The sequence below is a fragment of the Rhamphochromis longiceps genome, linkage group LG12 (assembly GCF_057381845.1).
Source record: "Rhamphochromis longiceps isolate RC_006_pf linkage group LG12, R_longiceps_female_GT1.1, whole genome shotgun sequence".
NCBI classification, from domain to species: domain Eukaryota; kingdom Metazoa; phylum Chordata; class Actinopteri; order Cichliformes; family Cichlidae; genus Rhamphochromis; species Rhamphochromis longiceps.
In genome coordinates, this window is record NC_140568.1 from 26,677,961 (window position 1) to 26,703,225 (window position 25,265).

A 25,265-nucleotide genomic window follows, 5' to 3' on the forward strand; every position below is an offset into this window, starting at 1 on the left:
CAAAACAAGCTAACATTTTTCTTTAAATGGTACATTTTGTCAATTTAAACATTTGATTTATTTTCTATGTTAAAAATAAAAAATTGGGTTATGATTCTTGCAAATGACTGCATTCTGATTTTATTTACGTTTAACATGGCATTGCTGCTGTTTTGGAATTGTGGTTGTACTTGCTGTGTTCATAAAACGAAGTACTCTTTGGAAATAATGACTGTAGAAAGCAACTGCTGAGCCTGGATGTCAAGAGATTCATCTAAAGGTTGCTGAAGAACATGATTGAAAATGCCCCAAAATGCAAAATCTGTGTTGGCAACAGCTGTGAGCGGAGCAGTTATGTTTTTGGTATGTCAGTCAATCGGATTCTTCTGAATGCAATATCTCAGAAACACCTGGAGGAAATTTCATTACATCTGCCAAAGAGGTCAACCTGGACTAAAGAATGAACTTATTAGGGTGTAGTGGGCAAAGGTCAAAGGTCACTGTGACCTTACAAAGCACATTTTAACCATAGGCCAAGGATCCATAGGTTAATTATGATGGCACTTCGCACAAATGTCTAATAGCATAAATTGATGGGTTAGTGATGAGGTTAAAGGTCACGCCTTGGCAGACATGGAGAATTGCAACTCAATTGAATAGCAGAAGCACATAATTCAAATTCTTTTTCGAGATGCTCCTGCAGCTTTCACTGTTTTTGATGACTGCGAGAACCTCCTGCAGTCGTATTAAATTAAATTTGTATTGCAAATTATACATACAGAACCACACTCAAAAGGAAAATTCAGCATATGTACACACGCTCATTTTGAGTCCACCTCAGTGAACACACTGCATACTTGAAATGCTATTAGAATGAGTCAAATCTAATCAAAATCATTTTAATACAGAATTAACTTTTTAGTGCAAACACCATCAGAAAGTGTTGCTTTTGAATGTACACACAGATGAAATTGAGTAAATGTACTGGACCAACTGAAAATGATACTTACAGATATAATGCTTGACTATGGAAACCCATCCCATGAAGCTCCTGGCATGCAGTTTTTGTGCTGATATTAATGCCAAAGCTCTGCAGTTATTGAGTCAGCAGTGCGCTGGGGACTTGTGCACACTATGCACTCAGTGACCTCGCTCTGTAACCTCTGTGGTTTATGGTGGAATATCTAGGACAGAACAAATTTCACACACTGACTTGTTGCAATGGTGGCATTTGAGCGTGGCAGTACCACACTCAAATTCAGTGAGCTCTTTAGAGCAAAGAGTTCTTTCACAAATGTTTGTAAAGAGTACATGACTCTGTGCTTGATTTTATGCACCTGTGGCACTGGGACTGAAAACACCTGAAATCAAAGATTAAGAGGTATTTTTGTACATTCAATTCATCTGTAATTGATGTTTCTGTATTATATGTCATGCAAAGTGGTTTCATGGTGTTGATTTTATGTGGAGTTAGGAATGAATAACAATGCACAAGTTGCCACCTACATGAGTAAATGATAGTGCTACATAGAGATCTTGTAAGATTAATATGTAAAATGGAGGAAATTGTAATTTACAACTTTTTTAATGTATTTTTCTGATTTTTTTCCCCAAACATATTAACAATGAATCTTTATGTTTCTTATTGCTGTTCCTAGGCCCCTTTCTCTAAAGCAGTCCTTTACTTAGGTTACATTCAGTGGCCCCTTGGCTGCTACATACAGTGGTGCTGCTGTGACATTGCATTGTATGAGGGGAGAGGTGATACAGCATGTGCAGCTGTCAAACAACAGGAAGAATAGCTGTGTTCTCGGCAGACCTGCCTTAACCAGATGCTGTGGGGAGGAAAACACTGTAAATGTGTGATTTCAAGAGCGCCTCTTAATAGACAAGAGTGTGAGGTAAGTTGCTAATATTTTGTACTTCCAGTTTTGTAAGATTCTGATATTTCTATATGATCCTGAAAAGCTTTAAGTAGATGTAAAATATTTAAATCCACCACATTTAGATTAACGAATAAAAGAATATAGTTAAATTTGTCGTTTTTTGATATCCTGCTAGGTAGTGCAGCTACTATAAAGATGCTGACAGACCCCGTGGAGGTGGTAAAAGTTGTTTTATTTTCTTACTGCAGTGACAGCTACAAGGAACAACTTCTGCTTCAAAGCCTTCCAATTACTGGAATCTGGTTTCCTACCTTAGGTGTAGCAAATTCAAACAGTTTGGGCGTCTGCTTCCCCGTGTTTTTTGTTTTTATGAGGAGGACGAGATGCCGTGAGATTTTACAGGGTGTGACAGGGGGTCACGCTGTGAATGATCTTCCCACACTCAAGAGCTTTTATGAGTCCCTTTAATGAAGATGTGCAAGGATCTGGCTACGTGAAACAAACATCATATTTCATCTCTGATCATCTGTGGGTATCTGTTTCATACTCAACATTGTTATTTCTCATTTACAGCACAGTTTCTGCTTTTCACACCCTTATGTGGTAACAGTAATTGGATTTAACTTTTGTTTTTTTTAGAAAAATCAACCTTGGTCGCATGAATAATAACAGTCATCACGCACAGCACAGTTGCACCAAACACAGGGCATGCATTAGATAACCTTAACTCAGCCTCCCTGCAAACGGCTTCCTGTGTGTGTGCGGAGGCACTGGGGGGGTTTCTCGTGAAGATATCACTGGTTGGTCACACACAGGAAACCAAGATGCTTTCCAGGGTTGAACCAAAACGCCGCTGAGAAAAAAGCAGACTTCTAAGTCAAACAAGTGTCATCTTGACTTAAACTGCACTTTGCAAAAAGGGAAAAAAATAAAATAGACTCGCTCTTAGCTAAAGCTGCTCAGGAACCACTTGAAGCCACACTATGATTACACGACTCGTTTTAAAACACAAATAGGTGTTGGGCTTCTGGTCGAACAGCTACATTTTTACTACACACTGAACACAGACGCACAGACTTTGGGAAAGTAAAACAAAATATTTAAAAATGCTGCCACAATGGCAATGAAAAGAAACTATGTCTGCTTTTCTAAAATACCCCTAAACACACAATTAACATCAAACAACAGAAAATAATAGTTCTCTTTTAGCGTCGGCATAAACAGGAGACTGCCAGCAGTCACAGCAGAGGAAAAGGGATGTTGTAAAGATACCAAAGTTGAGCAATAATGCTTCTCTGCCTGTGTAGCTGCTCTGGCCTCTGATCTCTGTCCTGGCTTCCCCTCTTCTCAACAACATATGGCTGTCAGTATTAGTCTCTGAGGAGGCATCTATTTGCCAATAGTTGAGACTTAAAATATTGCAAAAGTTGCTTTTCTTGTCAAGTACTTGCAACAGCGGGATTTGATAAATGCTTACACACAGTGTTATTGTAACAACCTTTTACTTCTCACTGACTAAACTGTTGTTGCCCCGCTGCCTCAGCTGCTTATAATACTCTGAAATATTAGAGTCTGATGTGTTATTTTAATCTCAGATGTTTTTTATTATCAAACGGATAGAGCAGAGTGGATTTAAACAGGTGTCATGGCGGTGGTTTTAACTTGAGGTCCTTCGGGTCACTCGGTATTCTGCTTTCAAGTTGATCTCTCCTCGCTCCTGTCAGACATTTTAACACAACGCTATGGAGACTGGGGCCCACATGGTAGTGGTGTCATCCTTGCAACATTATCCCCTCTTATCAAGCCTTTCTTCTTCCGCCTTCTTTCTGTTTGATACTTCATGCCCTTGCTCCCACTCCAGTCTACTCTTCCTCCCCAGCCACCGCTCGCTGCGCCCGATCTCATCCTCCACCTCTGTGTCCTCCAACCACTTGACGCCTTTTCAAATTCATCCCCATCAGTTGGCAGACAGCGTGCATTTCAACCGCAGGGCACAATGCAGCGATCCTCGTGAATCAATGGCAGATAAATCAATGCTATCTCTTTTTTCCATGCCTCTGCCGCCATCGATTTTTTTTCCCTGTTACTTTGCTGTTTGCGGAGTCTTGAACTTTGCTCAATTAAACTGAGTTGACTTTCAGGAACAAATTGTAACAGCGTAAGGCTTTCAGCTCTGAGACAGACATTAATGTTAGCTCCGGATGGGGAGTATAAGAGCTTTATTTATGAGATGCCCCATTCAAAGAGATGCTGCAGTGATTTCTACTGAAGCAGAACCTGGATTTACTGGTATTGTGAACCCTCTTTCAGATGTGGCATGCAAAAGGCTTGCCTTGATTCTAGGTCTTTCATTTTGAACCAGAGCTAATACCTAAAACAGAGACAAAGCAAATATCCTTTGATCATATTTACTAAGAAAGAGGGAGGCCCAATTAGCATGTGAATAACCCTTGCTTTGGTGTTTTAGATAAACGCTCATAGATTTCTTGGCAGGGGAAATATCTAATATGATTTCATGTCCAATCTCCAGGCTCTAGATCCTGTCACTGGGAGGGAATGATTTCTGGGAAATGCACAGACTCAGGCATATCATTTTGAAAACTACATTTAATATAGCCCACAGAAAATTATCCATTGTGATATTTCACTAGTCTCCCCCATAAATAATTCATTGTTTTTATGTGCCCTCATGCTGCCTTGGGGATTGGAACAGCTGAGTGTTTTCACAATGTATTTGTGTCCAATCTTCTGCGTATTGGACGTACTCTAATCAAACCACAGTAAACATGCCTTGAATGTTTGTTGAGTCATCTGCTTATCAGCTAATCAAATGGCTTATTTGCCTGCCTGCCTGCCCGACTGCCTCACTGGAGCACAGCACAGGCCTGCTTGAGTATTTTTCAATTAATTGTTCATCTGTTTGATTGACTGCGCAGCCACACAGTATGTGTGATATGAATGAACTCCACAAGTTTTAAATGTATGCTTTTTAGGTCCACTGCAGCAATAAGCAGGAGATCTGATTGAGACTAAGTAAGTCAGGCAATCCATTGTTCTGGAAAGTCTACATTGCTTTCTCTCTCACACACACATTGCTTTATTATTTGACATGTAGGTGTAAGATCACATAAAAGATCCTGTGTGTACATACAGTATGTGTCTGTTTTTCTGTGAAAGAACTAGCACAAAAGTGCAAGTCATAGAGAAAATTTCAAAGGCAGAAGCCAGGACAGCGACATGGAGCTGCCAGGGATTGGTGAGCAATCAGATAGGGCAGAATTGATGACCTGGCTCACGATGGATTTCTTGGAGCGGGCTGCCAGACCGAGGTAATACTTTCAGGCTCTTATCAGCACTGGCATAAGCTGAGTGCTGCATCACCCACTTCCCAGCGTCAGCTTATTATGAGAGTCCATGATGTGTGATTGCTTGTACTGCCTTTGTGTGTCCCAGGGTCTGTGTGCACCGGACACAGTTGGCAAGAAGAGGAAAAATACTAAGGGCTTCTGTCAGAGTAAACAGTCCACTTCCCCACTGTTGTAGTGACATTTTTTTTCTTTTTCTCTTCCCCCTTTTTTTCTTTTGGCAAAAATAGGTGTTTTGTGAGGTTTCCAGTGACTCATAAGCTTCTGGTGTCAGTGATGGAATTCTGCAAAGTTAAGCAGACAGTCACAGACATGTCATACTTTTTTAAAGATGTTCTTGCTGAAATGTGGGTAATTTAAAACGGGAAGCAACTGGAAATATGGGAATTTTGGTAGGAAAAAAGTGTTGTCTTAATATATCATGTAGAAAACAGCAAGCTCCATGCTTCCCGGGCTGTTGACGATCAGAAAAGAAGAGAACTTTGGATGTTTAAAATGAATTTTAAAAGATGTAACAGCTGTTCTATTAGATTTACAAAGCAATTTACAAAGCAATGGAGTTAAATAGCACTTGAAACGTTTACGTTTATGAACAGTGTAGTAATTTTAGCACACTGATCACACTTAATTTTATTCAAGCTGCATAACAATACTTAATTTCAGCTACAGGGGGGCCTTCCTGCAGCTTGAGGTCATTGTTGCTCAAGGGCACTTTAGAGATGCCTTCGGGTTTGAGCCCAGGTTTTCCAATAAAGCTGTTAACCTTTGACTGCTGGGGGGAATGGATGAAACCCTACAATGGATAAAAGAGTAATTACGATATTAATATGAATTCTGCTATGTTAAATTTATAATTACGTTTTCTTTATTATTATTATTTTTCTGCGTATAAACAACGTGGTTTCAGACGCCTAGACGCCGAGGATCTCTATGGTAACAGTCCTCAATTACCAATGATTGGCTAACCCGTGGGAATGTTTCTATTCCCTCAGTGCGGTGATTGGTCGGTGGGCGGTCTGTGCAGCCTGACAGTCTGCAGCGTTCCGGGTTATTGTCAGTCTCGGCAGCTCGGCAGAAGGGCAGGACCGCATCCCGGAGCTGCCAGAAGTAGCTAGCTCTTTATCCAGACGTAACCTTTTCCTGTTTGGTTAATATTACCAAAGAGAGCCTTTCGGGGCTTTGCCGTCAAGGTTACTCCACAGCCTCACCTGGAAATTGAAGTCTGAATCGAGAGGCAACACATCTCAGAGCGTCTGCCGACACCTCGGATAAAGTGACGGACGGAGCAGAGCCTGCTCTCCGGGATTTTACATCGCATCAGTTTAGGATATTCAGGCAGCTACTTTGGCCCAGCCTTGATCTCTTTCAGGGTACCTTCACACAATATTGCCTAGATGAAAACATTTGAATGATACATTTCTCATAAGGTCGTCAAAATTGAGCAGGCGGACCACGAAACCCATGCGTAACAGCGGGGGGATTTTTTTGGAATACTGCGTAGCCGCTAAACCTACCCAGTGTGTCGGTTAAGAGTTCTGCTATTTGGAGACATCTTCAAGCGAGAGGAAGATCAACCGGGACCCTGTACCTACTTTGATTCGGAGGCTAAACGGTGAAAACCCGAAGCACACTTGGTGCGCAATCCTTCTGAGGACGCTCTTGAAATTGCCGACCTGCGCTTTTGCCCTCGACAAAAATTGGCAGCCGAATCGAGAAAAAAAGGCAAAGCTTATTAACTTTGCATGCTAGAGGCTAGAGTGTGGAATCTAATTTGCAGGGTTACCGCTACATTTGCATACCGTCGGAAGACGAGGATAAACTTAATCAACATTTGACATCGACAAAGCAGCATCTGGATTTTGGGGCAACAGAATGAATCCGTTTTAATTTGGACCGCAGAAGTATGAGGCAGATTGCTCAGTGAATGCTACGATCTGCATGGAGTTCTAGTGTACACTACGGAGCAATTTATGGTAAATATATTTTGCATGTCTGTCTCTCCCAGTCGTGTAGATTCTGAATGGTACGGGTCATTTATTTGTAACCATCATGGTAGTTTGTGTCAGAGCTTCGCTTCAATGTTTGGGGAGGATTGTCGCCGAAACAGAGAAACGCCTGAAAATAATGAATGTTTATAAAAATGCCCCCCTCCTTTCCCCCCAGGATGCTGCCCACACGGTTGATGATGTCTCGGATTTAAACCCTTTGTTTGACCCATAGGAAGTGTTGTAAAAATCGACTTGTTAGAGAGCCGCTGCCGAATTGCTCGAGGAGCTGCTTTGATGTGTAATATTGGTCTTTTCAAGTATGGGTAGCAATTAAGTATATTGTCGAGGCCAGTGCACTGCAGGCAGGCATCACAGACACGGGGATGTGTGGCACTGGAAGAGTTGCGGCTCAGAGCAAAAGGTGCGAATTTCTCATCTGTACGCCCCCGTGCGTCACCGCGCACGGGTAGGGTAACTACAGTGCCTGCTGCAATTAGAGATTTTCACCCTGGTGTGTTAATGATACACAATCTCTGTCTTTTTTATTTTATTTTATTGTGTGCCTGTATGGTGTGACAGGCTTTCATAGAGAGACTCATAAAATTCACGAGCATGTGTGCCTAGCGCTGTAAAAGTTTTCACTTTATGCTCGGTGATATGGATGATCCTCAGTGCTGCACTAAGGTCGGGAGACAATTTGTCATTGTCCCGTGAATTCCACAGCTCACGTGCCCTCTGCGGCCCCAGCCTCTGGTGCAGCCAGAGGAAGTCTGAAAATTTGACTCGACTGTGAATTAGCTGATAAAGTTTGGATTGTTTCCCGTGAACTTTGAGCCTCGCTGGTTGCTGAGGTTGCTTTGCAATATTTAGTTCCATTGCTCGCATTGCACGTAAATGAGCCTCCACATTATGCTGACTGTGCAGTGAAAAAGCCACACACTGTATGTTTTATCATTAGACTACAAGCATCCTCAAATTCTTATCTTCCAGTCGTTCTCTCTCCAGCAGCCTTGCAGATAGGCAGCTTGCAGAATGTAATATGGGCCCCTACAGCAGGGCAGGCGCCCCCACAGTCAGGGCACCTGACATAGAGCCTTCCTGGCTGTATTGAATAAAACATCCAGTGATGTATGAGGCAGGAGCTGCACCCGAGGGGGCAGAACTGCCTCATTTACTTCCTCCACTCTGCGTCTATGACCTGCTGAGCAAATTGTGCTCATATTAGCTCTGCGGCTGCTCCTCACCTAAACAAATAGTCTCCCCAGCATAATGCTTGCCTTAACTCAACATGATGGTTGGACAAGGCAGGGGAGAGTGGAATGGCAGGGAAGCTTTAATATTTAGGTCACTGAATTACCTTTTTGAGATTGTAGTTGTTGTTCTGACTGCTTTTTTTGGCTTGCTTTTCGATTTTTCTTTTTTTGTAACACTGGAGCTTCAAGGGTCCTGCTGCCAGCTCAAGACTTGATCCACATTTCATTCCTCTCGCTTTCACCATGTTTGCTTTTGCTCTGCTTTCTCTGCGTTGGTAGCTGACAAAAGGATATCGGTGCTTTGTGGGCTCAAAGTTAATTTCACGTGTTTTCCACATTATTTTTTACTTGATCATAAAATGAAACGGGCGTAAGTCGCCAACTTGAGTAAAATGTAATCTCTTGTACTTAATTGAGCTGCCAACAGCTGGAAGGTAGTGAACATATTTGAGCAATGAGTTAACAGAAACACGCCAAAATAACCCTGAAATTTTATAAGTTTGGAACTCAAATAGCGTATCAGCTTGATTGATTGATTGCATTTGGGCTCCTTGCTGTATTCTTTGCTTATTAAAGTGCCTGCCTGGAGTGAATAAGTGAGCTCCACTCATGAATATCGTTAAAGTCGCTGAAGTTTAATTTCCTGTGCTGTGTATTAATCTTTTTTAATCCCTGCATGGTTTGATTGTCTCAACACCTACCCAGAGGCACCAAAACTCATTTTGACAGTTAAGATGACTAAAATAGTAGGTGTGTGTGTGTGTGTGTGTGTGTGTGTGTGTGTGTGTGTGTGTGTGTGTGTGTGTGTGTGAGAGAGAGAGCGCCTTACTCAAGATCTACTGACCCCTCAAGTGTCTAAGCTTATGTCCATTCTTGTGCGGACTTCATTACTGAAAGTGCAAATTAAATCTTTTTTTTTTTAAATAGCTTTTTCCCACCAAGTCCAATTATAGAATAATACACTTTGGATGAAAACAAACATTAAATTCATCTTCTTTTCCTGCCAAAGAAAAGACAACAACTCTTAACTGATATCACAGGAAAGCACAAAGCTTCTTACCTGGAAACATCATCGGACCCTCAAAGCCACGTCAACAGCAGCTCATTAGGTACCTGATCAAAGTGTTTCATATCAGCGAAAGTCTATAACAGTTCTTGTTTTAACGCTTTTAACGCTTTTTCATGTTAAGCCAAACAACAGAAAATTTGCCCTTTCTTGTTCTTTGCAGTTTTACTTGTTTTGATATAAACTCTATTGTCCCTGTACAGAGATTTGTTTTGCACATCAGTACCTGGAACAGTAGTGACAGAACATGAAAAGGGAAACAGAAAACAAAAAGCATTACGTGGAAGTGGGGCTAGAGAAACAGAGACACCTTTCAGCAACTCGGCGTGAACAAATACAGGTGAAAAGTGATGTCCACTTTCCAGCAGACTTGGTGGCGTTGGTGGGACTTTGCAGGCAGGATTAATAAGAGTCCTTCTACTTAGCTATTTAGCACATTTGTGTGCAGGTAGCACCCCCATACACTGCTAGCTGTTAATGCTATCTAATCTATATCGCCCTTTTTTGTGACCATTATTATGACTATTTCAGCGCTTAAAGATTAACCTTCATGGTTATATTAGCTGTACTGAGGAAGTCAAATGAAATGAGTATTCTTCCCAGTGTGTCCACACTGTCATGGTTATAAATGCTGAACTACAGTAATCAAAAAATGAGAACAAGAAGAAGAAGAAATACTCATTTTATCAACCATATACTCCATAATACAGTATATGGTAGGAGAAAAACCTCTTCATGCTGCTAGCCTTGTAAAAACGAATGAAATCACAGCACTTTATACCTAATGACATCAACACTTGTGCGAAATGTGATGCCAGAGTGAGATTCCATTTATACATCATAAGGCATTAAGTGAGACGTGGTAGTAAATTTTAAATACAGTGCAAGCTTCTTGGTTTTATAAACAGGCGCTCTAGCGTTTACATGAAAGTTGATTTTGTGTGATGCAGAAGAACTACTCTAACATAAGTTACAGCAGTGTGATTGCGTGCACTCTTTCTGTGTTTCTGGTAAGGGTGTCGGTTCTCTGCCCACTGATCATTTTCACTTATTTTTGTGAGTTGTACCTGCTCACTACTCTGCTCATGAGACCTTGGCAGCTCCTCATCAGGGTTATCTGCAACCACTTAGCGCATGACGGACAGCAATGATCCTCCGACCTCCTCTCTCTTTTCCCCTCTCGCCCCTCCGTCAGGCAGAATGGAAGTCACGTCTCAGCAGGGCTCGAGGTTAATGTCTAGTCTTTCATTTCTAAAGGTTAGGGACACCCAGCCCATTTTATTTATTTCTTTTTTTGGCGCTTGTGCAATATCGTGAGCGGGAACTGTGCTGTTCAAACGTGGTTAATGAGTACAGTCATATGGCGAGCCAGAGTACTGTGCAGTTTATAGTTTGTTCCACAGCACAGGCAGTAAAGTGAGGGGTGGCATGCTCCTTGCAAAGACTTCTTGGGGGGAAGAAGGAGAATAAAGCAAATCTGACAAGCTCTCCAACAGCGAATTTGCTCTCCTTAAAAACAATGCCGCTCTTGCCTTCCTCATGGTCACATTGATTTGTTCTGGGTGACAGTGCAGGCTGCTGTGAAATCACCCCAGCGCCATTGATCTCAAGGAGAAGAGGAGGAGAGGGAATGAAAGGCTGGCGACAGAGAGCAACATGGGAAAATCCACAGCGTGCCCTCCTCAACCTTAAACAGTAATAAAATGAAGGCCTTGGTTACTATCAGATCAGCCCCTGCTGTACTTCTTCAGCCACTGTATCGCAGTCTAGTCGGTGCTTTGATTTGTTTTGGAGGCCCCTACATGCTGTTTGATTTGCTATTGTGCCTTGCCATGTTTCATATTATCAGCTGAACTCTTTATTGCCACTGTTTTCCATGCCAGAAGCAAGGCTGTTTTTATCTCATGCAGGCCTCTGATTAATCTCTGCCTCTCTGCTGGTGTACTTTAATCTTGAATGGGAGATATCTGATTTTCCTCGGCTATTGAGGAAGATCAAACTTTAATGGAACAAGGAACTGCACATCATCCTAATCTCCATCTCTCCCTGCATTTTGGTTGACTGCTCTCCCTTGGGCTTTGTAGCTTTCTGCAGAAGCAGGAAATACATCAGACAGATAAGATGTTTTCTCTTCATGCTTTGGTAATTTATTCCCTGTTGACAATGGCCACCACTTTACATCTCTGCTGTTTGATTAGCTGGTTGAAGAAGCCGCGGGTAAAAACGTGGGGGAATTGATTGACGCTTACAAATGGTTGTCCTGTATGACCTAAATGTGTGAAACTTTTCTAGAGGCTTTAATTGGGGTTTCTTCACAGTTCAGTCCATCCACAGCCAAATGTGCTAGCCCTCTCTCTATTTATTGACACGCCAGAGAAGGGGGGCATGCGTAGCCTGAGGAGAGATATGTCAGCTGCATGGATGTATCCAGGTTCAATGCTTTTGATTACGCCACAGTCATTTCAGGAATTAGCTATTGACCGCTTTCCTTTTTCTTTTTTTTTTTTGTTTGGTCAGTTCTCTTCCTCCACCGTATCACTGAATAACGCTGTACATTATGCTGACCAGCATCCGGACTGCGACTGGCTTGGTGCATATTGTTGCAAATGGATAACACTTAAGGGGGTGTCACACCTCCCGCAGACGGCTTACGTCTGTGACAAAAAGAGGCTATTACCCAATTCTAAGGCGGTTGCTGTAAGGTAATGAAATTTCCACTGACTGGAGAAAACAATGTTGTCTGGTCTGCACTGTAATTGCAGAAGCCACCTCGCCATTTTCCCCGAGTTCAGCGTGAATGCAACACGATTTAATAAAACTCTGGAGATTTTTATCATTTATTGCCAGGCCTGGCAGCCGCATCAGGGAGAGTGAGCCGAGGCTTGCACAGATAAAACTCATTCAATTTACTTGTTGAATTTTAACCATGCGAGGCAGAGACCATTTGCAAAAGAGCCGCCATATGACCCGTAGGAGAATGTTTTTATAGAGATCATGCAGGTCAGCTATACTGTTAATATAAAACCACCATTCCTTTAATCTAAATGGCAGAGCACCCTGGAATTTCTGTCATTTTCTCTCCTGGTATTATTTGTGTCAAGAAAGGGTTGAAAATCCCTGGGATATTAGGCCCTGGGGCCAAAGAGCTTCTGTGTGCCTGCTTCCATTCACATACAAAAACACAGGAACATTGACATGAGGACATGTATGGACACACGCACACATACACACACTCCTAGCCCTGTTTTATTACCTCCTGCCTGCTGCTGGAATTGCTTTCCTCCCTCGAGTGAGCCAGGCAAAGCCGGCTTTATTGTGTTAACCTATTTGTGTGTCAAGAGCGATTGCAGCGTTCTTTATCTCTGTTTGTATTCGGACGGGGAGACGGCAGAGAGAGAGTGAGGGAGCAAGGAAGAGGGAGAGCCAGAGAGGGTGAGTGGCGGAGGAAAGAAGGGGAAGAGAAGGTGTTTGTGGTGTGGGCGAGGGGGGGTACACAGGAGCCAGGCAAGCCACCGGAGTTAGATGGATGGCCGGTCACCTCGCTCTCTACTCTGGAGGATAATGACTGGTTGCTTAGCAATGACCCACCCCCACCCACTTCCAGACTTGCATCCACAGTAATCACTTTTTTCCTCTAAAAGATTTCATATATAATTATAATGGGGCTTTTCATTTATTTAGCACAGTAGGGTGGAGGGTGTGAGCTGGAATTGGGGATTTTTGCGTGGTGGTGCTTATCGACTCCCGGCTTTTGTGCAATGCAAAATTGCACTTGCATTCATGTGTGTTTGTAGGAAAGTGTTTGTATGTGCTTTTGCTGTTGGAGTTTGGCCTGGATTACGACTAGGCCAAAGCTATATTTCCTGCCGCTGTATGACCTTTGACCGACATAATGCCACACTGGTGACGGTGCAGATGCACAAATACACAGACACACACTTTCATGTTTTCTGATGAGCGACCAGAAGCTATCAAGGGCTGCTTCATGTGAGCTCTTAGTTTTATTAACATTTTTTATTGAGTTGAACAAATTGCTGACCTTTTATGGTATAATGAAAAGTCTGGCCCGCTAAGGACAAATTCGAGCTTTGGCAGTGGTGACTGGCACCCGTCCCAGCTATTTAACTCATGATTTACAGCGTGTTTATTCAGCAGGTGACAACATTTAATACAGCGGAGTGTTTCCCAACATTTCAGCTCTTTTTTTTTCATCTGTTCTGTTTTTTCAGATCTTAGTCTGAAGCAGTTCTGTTGTAATAGATACAGTCTACTCGCACTGTTCTCTTGCAGGTTTGAATTTAGGTTACTGGATTTTTAAGTGGCAGAGTAAAGGTGTAATATCTGAACATGACCCCCAATTTAAGCTGCCTTTCATCACCAGCAGCCTCGGTGTTGGCACAAATTCCAGAGTCCTTTAAATTATCTGCCAGTTATTCTCTCTGTTTCTGTTTCTTTCTTCTTTTTTTAATCTTCCCAGTTTTTTTTTCTTTCCTTTCCTCTTTCATGAGATTTGAATCATTTGAACACGCCTGTGAAGTTCATATTAAACTTTTACTTGTTTATGATGATAAAAAGTCACGGCTGCTTAAACAGACCTTGTGGATCCAATTAAATGCTTTGTCTTGCGCTCGCGTAGCCAGTTGGTGGTGTATTTGTTCATTTCTGGATTGACGTATTATATCTACACTTAAAAAAAAAAAATCTGTTTTGTTATTGGAGCTTCTTTATAGATCGTCAGCCGCGTCTGATATTTGCCCATCTGTGCTCTTTCTCCATATCCTCTTCGGTGCCATCTTTTCTTATCCGGGCTCATGCACCAATGCTAAAATTGACAGCTTCGTATGTCCTGGGAACTTCATACAGATAAACTAAACATACATCCCTATCCTCCCCCTCAATCTCAGTGCCATGCTTCTGTAGCTGCATCTATAGAACAGCTGTCCAGCTGTCACGGCAGCCCACCAGTCAGCCGCTCTCCAAGGCAACATCTGTAGAGACTGAACACACAAGGGCAGCCTGCCGTTCCCCGCTTGTCCCCGAAGACCGTGGAAGTGTGTCAGGCCTTTTGGCTACACATTACCGCTGACCACATCAACCGTATCACTGGGTTTTGATTGAATGTCATCTGCTTCTGTGCCACTTAAATGAGCTCTGCGAGGCTTCAGACTGTTGTATTATTTTTTTCTTTGTCAGTGACTTACAGTGATCTGCCGCTGAAGCTTCCTGTTGTCACAACAGTAGTTAAAAACAAAACACGTGACTGTGCAGCCCAAAAAAACTGAAAAGCGACTCTGCATTATTGTATCCATTAATAGTCATCTGCCTTCGCATGTATGTGTGTGTGAGTTCTTGTGCACACGTGTGCGTGCGTGTGTGTGTAAACAAAATCCCAGCGAACAAGGTGCAATGGCCTGGAACTGACGAGAACCCACTGGGAGAGTCTCTCCTTGATGTAGACCCCCCCCACTCCCGCTTCCCCTCCTCATTCTCTACCATCTTTCCCTCTTGGCATCAGAGCACGATGGCGAGGCAGGCGGGGGTGGGGGGGGACGCACAGAGCCATGTGAGTGGGGAGATGAACAGATCTGCGGTCCCCTCTGTCAGCCACAAACTAGGATCAGGGAGATCGTGTGGAACTCTCTCCTGGGATGAGCAAAGGGAAGAAGGGAGAAAACAGCTGTTAAGTGTTTTTCTCTCACTTCTTCACCAGCTCACTTGTGTTTTTCCCTACTCTGTCATTTCCTCTAAGGCTGTCATTAGCTTCTGTTACACGGGTTTTAAATAACTTTTTGAACAGTTAGGGGCATTTGATAACAGAGGTTCTGTGTGTCTATGTGTGGTTATAGATGTGCCTTGTACGTTGTGTGATATGACCTCCAAGTATTGTTTTTTTTTTTTTTTATTTAATTTTTTTTTAATGGGTTTGTTGCACAGAATGTAAATAAAAGATGGACATAGTCTCTGGGTCTGAAAAGTGAGGCCAATGCAGAGTTGCTCTAACTCTACGTTCTTTCTAATGGCCAGCAGGGGGCGACTTCTTGGGGTGGAAAAAGAAGTCTGTTTGTATAAAGTCTGTGGGTAAACAAACCGACTTCTCACTTGATCTGTGACCATGATTAGCAGTTTTCCAGCTGTTTTTTGGTGTCAGTCGCTGGTTTCAAATCTTATTTATACAAGAAGATGTGAATTTTATACGTTACGGCTCCGTTATACTTAGCGTGCTTTAACGTCAAGTTTATGCTTTATGGTGGCCAGCAGTGTCCCTGGATTTTTCAGTCAGATCCACACCTTATATGTAATATCTGATTTCAAAAAAATGATATGATCAGCATTTAGGGAGTGCACAAACCAGTGGCCTTGTTCATCTTTTTTATACAGTCTATGCTTATCGTCAGAGGTCGAAAATCCTCGAGACACACAGACAATACAAATGTACACATTTTGAAAGTGTGCTAATTGTTCCTATAGCTCTTCTGGAGTGTTTTAGGAACTATTAAGGATTTGATTTCTTTATCATCACTCTTAGTAGCTGGGGGCCTCTCAGGCATACTGTGCCTCTCCCCACAGACAGCTGCGGAGTCATACAGTCTGTGGGTGAAGTTTGATAGATCCTGTTTACTGGAGCTGAGAGAATGCCGGGGTATCTCAAATTAAGTGTCACTTAAAGCTTGTCATTTAGTCAGCTTTCCATTTTGTTCCCCCATCTCTAGTGGCAGCACTGTGCTGCCAATTGTAACAGGGATTGAGAGGAAGACATTTGGTGATTACACATTCTGTCATGATTGAGGGGTGAAGCCAGCAACTCGATGCAAAACCAAATTCCATATGGCTGCAGTGAAATCTCTGCACCCATAGTGAGTTACTCTGAAGCAGCCCCCGTCCTGATGACAGCGAAATCGCCTGCTCATGACTTATCGTTTTATCATTTAAATTTACCCCATTGATGCTCGCTGCTGTGATTGACAGCTGGGCTTGAAAGCCACAGCTATCTCAATTGAGCTCCAGCAGCCAGTTGGTAACCGTGACAATGGTCTCTCCTCTTTCCCTTGTTTTCACACATTTTCTGCTGTCACAGAAACCTCACTGATTGCTTCTCTGCCAAGACAGCATCCTATTAATCTTTTAAATAAGGGCCGCAGCCCAGCAGTATTGTTTGTAGAAAGCCAAGAGGACCTTGTGAGACCACACTGAAAAGGGAAAGGGGGCAACAGTGCTGAATCTGTCTCACTGTGGCAGGAAAGCAGAGCCTCCTTAAAACCTACAATATTAGAACTCTAATAGGTGCTGCGGAGATAGATGATCCCGAGGTCTGAATATAGATAACGCTCTCTGGACCCACCTGATAACTCTGTGGGCTCTGTTGTCTTCTGCCTCTTTCAGCTTCGCTCTCCAGGTGCATTCTGTGCTTTCATCTACATTGTGGCACTCTGAATAAAAGCCTCTGTGTTTATGGCCATTTTCTTTTTCTATGCGCTTATTGATCCTTTTCAGCATGGTTGGAATAGTCTTTATTTTTTTCAATTCTGGGCTCAAATAGCATAACAGCAGCATATTCTGAAATGGCAACCCATTGATGTATTGTGATGTGACCTAGCGAAGGTAGAATAACAGTTCAGCCCTTTGTCCCAGTGTACTTAGCTGACAATTTGTTTGAAGGAGACGCAAACATGAATGAAATTGTGGCCTCCTTGCAATGTATGTTTCTTGCCACCAAGAAAACGCTCTCTCTCACCTCTGTCTTCAAATGGCTTTCTGCACTCTGATTTCATGGACTTAGGCTTTTGTGTTTAATTAGGTGCGATTTGTGAACATCCCGAGTGATAGGAAGTCTTCTTTTTTTTTCTTCTTTTTTTTGCACTTTCTTGTCAAGTGGATGTTAATGGAGAATTGCTGCAATGCTCTTGACACCCTCTGCTTTATAATGAGTTCCTTCCTGTGCAAAATGGCCCCATAAACCAAACCTTTCAAGGATGAGGAGCATGTGGCAGCAGTATTTTGGCTTCTCTCTCCCTCAGAAATGTTCATGCCATATAAAAGAGACTGAAATTGTGGGATCACTGTATACCTTGATTGTGTCTTTGTCTCTGCTCCAGTCATAGAAATCCAGCGAGGCAGTGCAACCTAGCTGACTAATTGACTTCCAGGTCAGAGCAAAATAATAGCCAGAGTAAATGGATAAATGGATATACTTTCCCCTGTAAAGCAAGCCACGAGTGCTTTGTTCTGATCTGTGTGGTCATGCACCTGTGCATGCACGCACACATGAGCGATTCAGCATGTAGCTATTCATAGTTTTCCTCTGTGGTTCACACAGTTAACTCGGTACATTTGAAAAGCACACACACACAAAACATTAATAAATTCAGAGCACTTTAGTGTCACTATTTATATAAGCTTTAGTCTGGAACTTTGATCTTATGTGATGCTTCTGTGAGAAAATTGAGAGCTTGAACAATAAGGAATAGTTGAATAGAAGTGTTTGCTTTTTAATTGTGTGCTTTCAAAACTAGAAAGCTCTCTGACCCACTTTTGTAATACTTGACACAAACTTTAAAAGTATACACATTAGTATTTTATGGAAAAAAATGTCTTCGGGGCACTTCAATCGTTTTCTCGCCTTTCTGTCTATAAAGCATCATTGCACTGAGTTTTTTTTTTTTTTTCTGTATTTCCTTTTCTTTTTTGATCAAAAATGAGGTCCGCTTTTCTTTACGCGTGGCTGTGTTTGCAACGAGATGAGCGAGTATAAGTGCGAGTCCTTGGAATGTATGTTAAACTGTAAGTCTGTGTTTTCTTCTGAACAGGCAAATGTGTGTGCATAGGGATGTCTTTTTGTTCTTGTTTGCAGGTTAAACACAAACACTGCTGTCCCAGATTCACACGCAATCCTCCTCCACCTGAGCCTGATCCCCGGGAACTTGGCGACTTGCACGTAGCCGCGAGCCTCCTCCCCTCTGTCCGTTACCCCAAAAGATTCTCAGTTCCTCCGGTTTCAAAGCGCTCGCATAGCTCAACTGTGTCGAAGCACGCCCCTCCTCCCTGACCCCTCCTCCTGGAGACGGCACTCTTGACCTGCTGCCCCATTGTTTCCAGCGGGGATGGATGGGGAGCCGCCTCTGCTGCCGCGATCCTTCACTCAATAGCAGCTCCATCTGTTGACTGCGTGACTCTGGGTTACAAGCGGGGATTTTGCTCCGTCTGTGAAGGGTGTGAAAAGAGCTATCTCAGGGGGGCTTCCTGAATGGAGTTTTAAAACTGCAGACGAAGGGTGTTGCGATGCCTCTCACAACCCCACCCTTCTCCCCTTCACCTCTCCACCCATCGTCAGCCCAACACAGCCAGCTGGGTGTGTGCAGGATGAGAGGCCTTCATTGTGCCTGTTCACAGGCCCCAAGGCAACAGGGTCACCTTGTCCCCAAACAAATGCTGCCCTCAGTGGGATTATTGGCACTGTTCGTCTGTGTTTCCGTGTGTGTGTGTGTGCTTGCATGTAAAGGGGGAGTAGGTATTTGAGTAAAAGAACGCGTCATCGGGAAGAGGGCAAAGGCCTTGGCTATGAGCACATTTATCTAACATCTCTGCCTTTCACATCAAGACCTATTCAGTGCAACCCATCTGCATCAGGTTTTCAAAGGACATCACCGATAAAGAAACACTCTGGGCTGCTTTGCTGCTCTCAGTGCACTCCGTAAGCATTTAGACCAACAAAGCTGCTCATGTAATGTTCTGTTTCTCTTGTATATTCAGCTTAGAGAGACAGAATCTATTTTTTTTTTTTTTTTTTTTTAAGGTTTGGAAACATGAAATGGTGCAAGAGTACTGCTTTGGGCTTTCGGGCATGGTCTGTTCTGCAGTTCATCCTCTTTAACGGAGGGTATTTGTGAACAAAAACGAAATGTGTGGCTGTTTTGACAGCTGGTTCACCTTCGGTAATTAATGGTAAAATTGCATTCTGCCAGACGTTTGTGCTGAGGTCTTCTGTCTTTCTGTGTGGGAGTTGTTATTTGGCATTTCCACTTAAGTGAAAGAGGAAATGCCCGGTGGGATCCTCTTCTTTCTCCTGAAGAAGATTCTCATTAACTTAAAAAAAAAAATCCTTCTGGATGTGTTTTTCTTTTTAAGTCTTTTATTACAATACAGGTCCAATCATAGTATTTGTCACATCTATGCATTCTATAAGGTTCTTTTCTGTTGACTTGCAGTTTGGTTCAGTTAACTCTTTCTTTTGCCCCTATCACACAGGGACAAAAAAAAAGTTCTGAAGTACTCAAAAAGTTCTGAAGAGGCACAGCCAAGCATCTTCCCCCCTAGTCTCCTGTTCTTTCCCCTGTCACAGAGCCACAGATCAGCTTCATCACCTAGAGCCCTCAGGTAACACAGCATTTCCTTAACACACCTTTACTTCAGTTAAGATGATTAAAGCAGCACAGTCCCTCTCCTCGTGCCTTCTACGCATGTGTTACACTCCCAGACTTCCCCTCGCAGAAGACAAAGTGAGCAACAGTATCAGACTGAGAAGCGCGCGGGTGGTTCGGGCATGGAGCCCCCTCAACCAGAAGAGACGGAACTAAAGGAGGGGGGGGGGGGGGTTGTCGAGTGGAATGAGTGGAGGTGGAAAAGTGCAGTGACAGCAGAACGAATAAATTGAAAAATTCTCTCATTGTAAATTGTCTATTGCTCGTGACAAACGATCTGATAGGCGAGCGGCCCGGGTTTCCGACGCATCCGTCCCAATAGAGCTGTGAATAACTGGTCTATCTCCACACTGCTTAGCACTGGCCCCTCACTTAATAATTCATACAGTGTGAAATATTTTCCCCAGTACAGATATGCCAAAGAGCTGCCGCTAGCATGCGGGGGCGGTGAGGAGGGTGTCCCTGTGGTGCTAATTTGGGGACTGGTGACGTGCATAGATTTCTAAGGGGGCTTTAGTTTGGAGGCGATGTCTCAGACACATTTGTTCTCCTGTATGCTCTGTCTGCTATTGGAAGGAGCCGAGCTAGAGATGTAGAGAGTGAGAGAGCGCAGATGACATTTAACTTGTGGCTGATCTGCCTGCGACGAGGAACAGAGAGGGGAAATACATTTCCATTTACGCTGACTGAACACAGTTATCAGTGACTGTGGGGACAAAGGGAGGTTGTAAACCTGCTAAGTAGTTTTTGCTGTTTGCCCTGGTGAGTGTTGTGGTCACATCTTTGGCAGCAGGTCTCTGTGGACACCTGGTTCATGTCTCCAGTTTCCTTCAAGTGACTCCCCCTGCCTCAGGCTGCTTCAGGAGCTCAGCAGCCAAGAGTATCTCTCATGGTCCCTGACCTTATTGTGCCCTTCCCTCAGAGGTCGCGCCATCGTATTCACAGCGACAGTGAAACCAAAGCTGTAAAAGCCTCGCTCACATGCACGCTGAGATGTGTGTGCAGATGTGTGCTTGCATGCAATAGTGTCATATAGCCATGCACTTTTTGTGCAACAGTGTTTTGTGCTTTCGTCTAACTCGTTCTGCAGCTTAGCCCTGTACAAACTGGGTTTTTATGGTCCGCATTCAGGCCCTGATACCAATTATGCAAACTATTAAAAATTTAAGGAGGACAGTCTTTTATAATTTAATCCTAAAGTAATAGATTCTATTAAAAATGCATGAGAGGAGCTTTATAGATGGAGCTAGAATTAGTGTCTATCAAAGACTCCAGTCAAGGATGCAGGGAGAATGGGCAGCAGGAGTGGTGGTATTGCCTCATTATTCAAATAGGATATGATTACCATAGAGCAGGAGTCCCTCAGAGCTGAAGCAGAGCTCTCTGGCTACTGTGATCACTAACAGGAGGAGTCCAGCTCCTCGATGGAGGTCTCTGCTTTTCTGGCTAAATGAAAGCGGTTTTAGATTTCCTGTTTTAACTTTCACAAATGAAATTTGAGCTTGTTAACTCGAGCGTACTGCCACCGAAATACTTTTCATCTTACTAGGTGTCTTCACCCTGTTGATTCACTTCAGATTGTTTCTTGTCTGTACTGAAAGCATACAAAAGGTATTCAAGCATAAAAACAAGAAAGCTACAGGGTTGTAGCTCTTCTTCACTAGAGACAATGAAATCTTATGCAATGCAGTTCAGCAGCTCCACCCTTAAGTCTACTTTTACACTTTTTTGATGTAGCCCAACACCTGAGCTAGACTACATTGTTCCTTATATGCTTTCAGCCCGGTTAATGTGAGGGGTGCAACATAATAGAGTCTCCAGACAAATTTATGGTAGAGCTGTTGCATTAGATTTCACAGGTGTACCTAATAAAGTTTCTGCTGAGTGTAATAAAGCTTTTATTGTTGCTTATACTCCTTTGTTTACCCTGCAGAGCCTCCTAAACAGCAAACTAAAGAAGTATCAGTTTGTGTTTTGTTTCCTTTTCTGTTTTTTTTGTTACGTTTTTAAAAGAAGGAAGCCACATTTGCAGCGTTGAATTTTTCAGGGCTAAATTTCCCTTTGTTTTATAATGCGCCTCGTACTACCCCGGCAGTGCAGCGAGCTCAATCGTTTTCCTGCATCATCAGGTTTATGGAGTACAGATAGCGGTTGAATTTCACTCTGTTGTCATTGTGATTTGCTTCGATAATTACAGCCGGAGAACTGCTGCAGTTCGGATACGGTAACAGCCTCCCGAAAAAGCTCAGTGGTTATTAATGTTCTCCAAGACGTGGATTGAAAAAGCCAATAAAAATTGGAATCCTCATGAAGCTTATATGGATTTTAAGTTCTGCCTCAGAGGTAAATTCCTCGCCTTTCTGATGTAATGGTTGCCTGTTTATGGAATAAATCCAACTGGCTTAATCGATCATCTCCGTGGAAAGGTCAAGTGGAGAAGCTGTGGTGTTTGAAGTGCTTATATCCCATGGAGGAGTGCCAGAAATGTGACACCTCCTTATGAGTGGGTGGTGGCGTGCAGATTAGTGACGGACAGGGTGGCCCAGGGGGATGATTTAGGGAGATTCAGCTCTAAATACTCTGTGTATATCAGAGAGAGAAACTATAAGCTGCCTTTCCCACAATCCCCATTTTCAACAGAAAAGCATATTAGTAGATTAAAAGAGAAATTTTGAAAAAGACTAGACTGAGAGAGAGACACAGAGAGAGAAAAGGAAACAAGGTGGCCACAGCTGGTGCTGAAAGGTGAACAAAAGTTTGGTTTTAACCTCCTGTCCACGCTTTTTGTTTAATGCTGCTTGAAGTTACCAGTTGGTTTCATCCCTCCACAGTCTAATCTAATCTGGAGTGGGTGGCTGTGGGCAGCATCTGTGCTCCAAGTTGAAATAGGGCTTTCTCACTGCCTAATCCTCTATCCAGGGATCACTCAGTAGGGTGAAGACAATTACCAGCCTGCTTTCTCATGCTAATGGAATCTCTAACTAGATCTTACGGAAAGACGGGAAAAAATAGACGGAGGAAGAAGAGAAGCGGGGACAATGGCGCAGAAAGATGACCTAACTAAAATGGGTTTTTAGATTACCATTTAATTATTGATAGAGACCCAGTTGTAAGGCCTAAGGTCAGGATTTGGAAAGCCTTTTCCAAGAAAGGAGACAGATTGGGACTCTATTCCGGTTTGTGTTAGGTCACAAAGTTGCTGAGACGGTACTGATGTCAGCGACATATCCGCAGCTCTGTGCCATAGTCTGGCTTTCACCCTTTTTATCACATGCCTCCAGCAAGGTGTCTGGAGTGGTTTTAAATTGCATTAATATGCAGGAATTTATAGATTGCCTCCCTTGGCATTTCTGCAGGGAGGGGAAGAGAGTATTACAGTCTCCATCTGCACTAATTACTGGGTCTTGGCAGTGTTACCTGTCTCTTGTGAAGGACAAACCACGGCACCAAGCAGTAACACAGAGAGCAGAAGGAGCTCATCTGCTGGGGAGTCTTCAAGAAGAGGGATGTCTCTGGGGCCTTTTTACTCTATGTTTGATGTGTTGGGAGCCTTGACTACCATAAAATAAAATAAAATCTCTGCCAGCAACATCAATAAACTAAATGACTTCGTCTAACTTCCTTCATCCAGAGCTGAGAGAGAAGAGCTAACAGGCTTTACACCTGATTGGAGCGATAGCTGCATGCTTGTGCAAACTGATGTAGTTAAATATATCGCCTGTTAATCCTAGTGAAAACTTAAATGGGCTCTCTCCAGCGTGTCAGGAGAAGTCATGGCAGCTCAGGGAGAAATCTTAACAGATGTACTACAGTCGTGTTCTCGTTGAAGTGCAGTCCTAAAACCTGAAACAGAATGCAAGTGTTTGGTCTGCTAAATAAAATCACAGAGGAAGAAGTCAGCCTGCATGAGTGCTGCTAACTCTGCCATCGGCTCACAGCACAGTACGTTATTAGGCTACTCTTGTTGAGCAAAGAGTCTAAATTTTTAAATCATTACAATCTGCAATCAGCATCTTGCCTGTGAAAACAGCACAGGGATCAGTGCTTGGCACCTCAGGTTGCTCACTTACTCCCAGGTTGCCAACTTTCTGCATCAAACCTGCTTGCAGTGCTTCCTCAGCTTCCTGTGGGTTTCTCAGGTTTCTGTATTTGTTTGTCAGCCTGTCAGAAAGACTTCTTGGATCGCTGCTGCATGAACATCTTGCTGATGTTTGTGCCATCTGTGCCTTTAGCCAGCAGGTGATTACCAACCGCAGACTCACCTCCCACTCTGTCCAATTGGATTCCCTTTGCTGGCATGGTCGGGGCCAGCTTCGAGAGGGAAAAAGATGACAACAGCTGGATGGCACACATTGAGTAAAAGAGAGACTGCTGAGCCTCAGCGATATAAACTGCAATACGGAGAAAATATGTGGCAAAAACTGCCTGTTTCCTTTTCCAAACTAGCTGTGAGCACTCGTGTCATCCTCTCTTTTAAAGTCTTTAATATCCAGCAGAGCAAAAATGGCTTTGTCACACTTGAGATATATCAAATGAGATCAGTGTCAACATTTCAACGGTGCACTATTTGATTGCCTTGTGGGCTTCAAAACACGCTAATGTTATGCATGACTTAGTATTGGATCTGTGACACCCTCCAGTGAAAGACAGCGGAGTTGTCCTTTGGACCATGGGAATTGGGGTCACCTTAGGCCCTGCAGAGAGAGTGATATTTGGAGTCGGAGAAGAAATCACACTGTTTGAATTTAATTATATTCCATTGATTTATTGAACACCCATTAATAAGCATACATTCTGAGGCAGGGCCGTTTTGCATGAAGGTTCTCTCTCTCGCTCGTTCCCTCTCCGTCTTGCTTCTCGCCTGCTCACTCCATTTCATCATAAATTGACATAAGCCTTTCTTTGAAGTTCAGGAGCCAAGCTGAGGAATGACAGCACAACAAACAATGAACAAAACGCAGAAAAGACAATGAACATTTGAATATTCAAGTGAGCCACTATAGGATGGTTAGAAAGGGGGGGAAAAAGAGCCCTTGTTTTATTGTTGTTGTGTTAAGCCATGAATGGACCTGTCTGGGACAATAAAGGATTGTGTCACATTGGGATAAGAAATTTTGCAACATCAACAATGCTTTACAAACAGTGTGTAATAAGGTTTATGGAGGAAAACAGAAATCCCAGCATTAAAACCAAAAAAATCGTTGTTTTTTTCACATATTGCTGAAGTTAGCAGGGAGGGAGCTGGTTTATATTTGGACATGCTTCCTGGGTTTTGCATGGAGAAGCATTCTGTTTGTTTGTTTTGGATTGATA

General features: G+C 43.0%; 1 protein-coding gene across 1 annotated transcript in view; it reads left to right on the plus strand.

Moving 5' to 3' along the window:
• The first annotated feature begins 6,300 nt into the window (after nucleotides 1-6,300).
• fam222aa (family with sequence similarity 222 member Aa) overlaps nucleotides 6,301-25,265 on the plus strand; it is a 48,098-nt gene continuing 29,133 nt past the window's right edge. The window contains exon 1 of the mRNA XM_085425455.1: nucleotides 6,301-7,203. The gene's annotated coding sequence lies outside the window, so the exon portion shown is untranslated. The remainder of the gene's footprint in view (nucleotides 7,204-25,265) is intronic.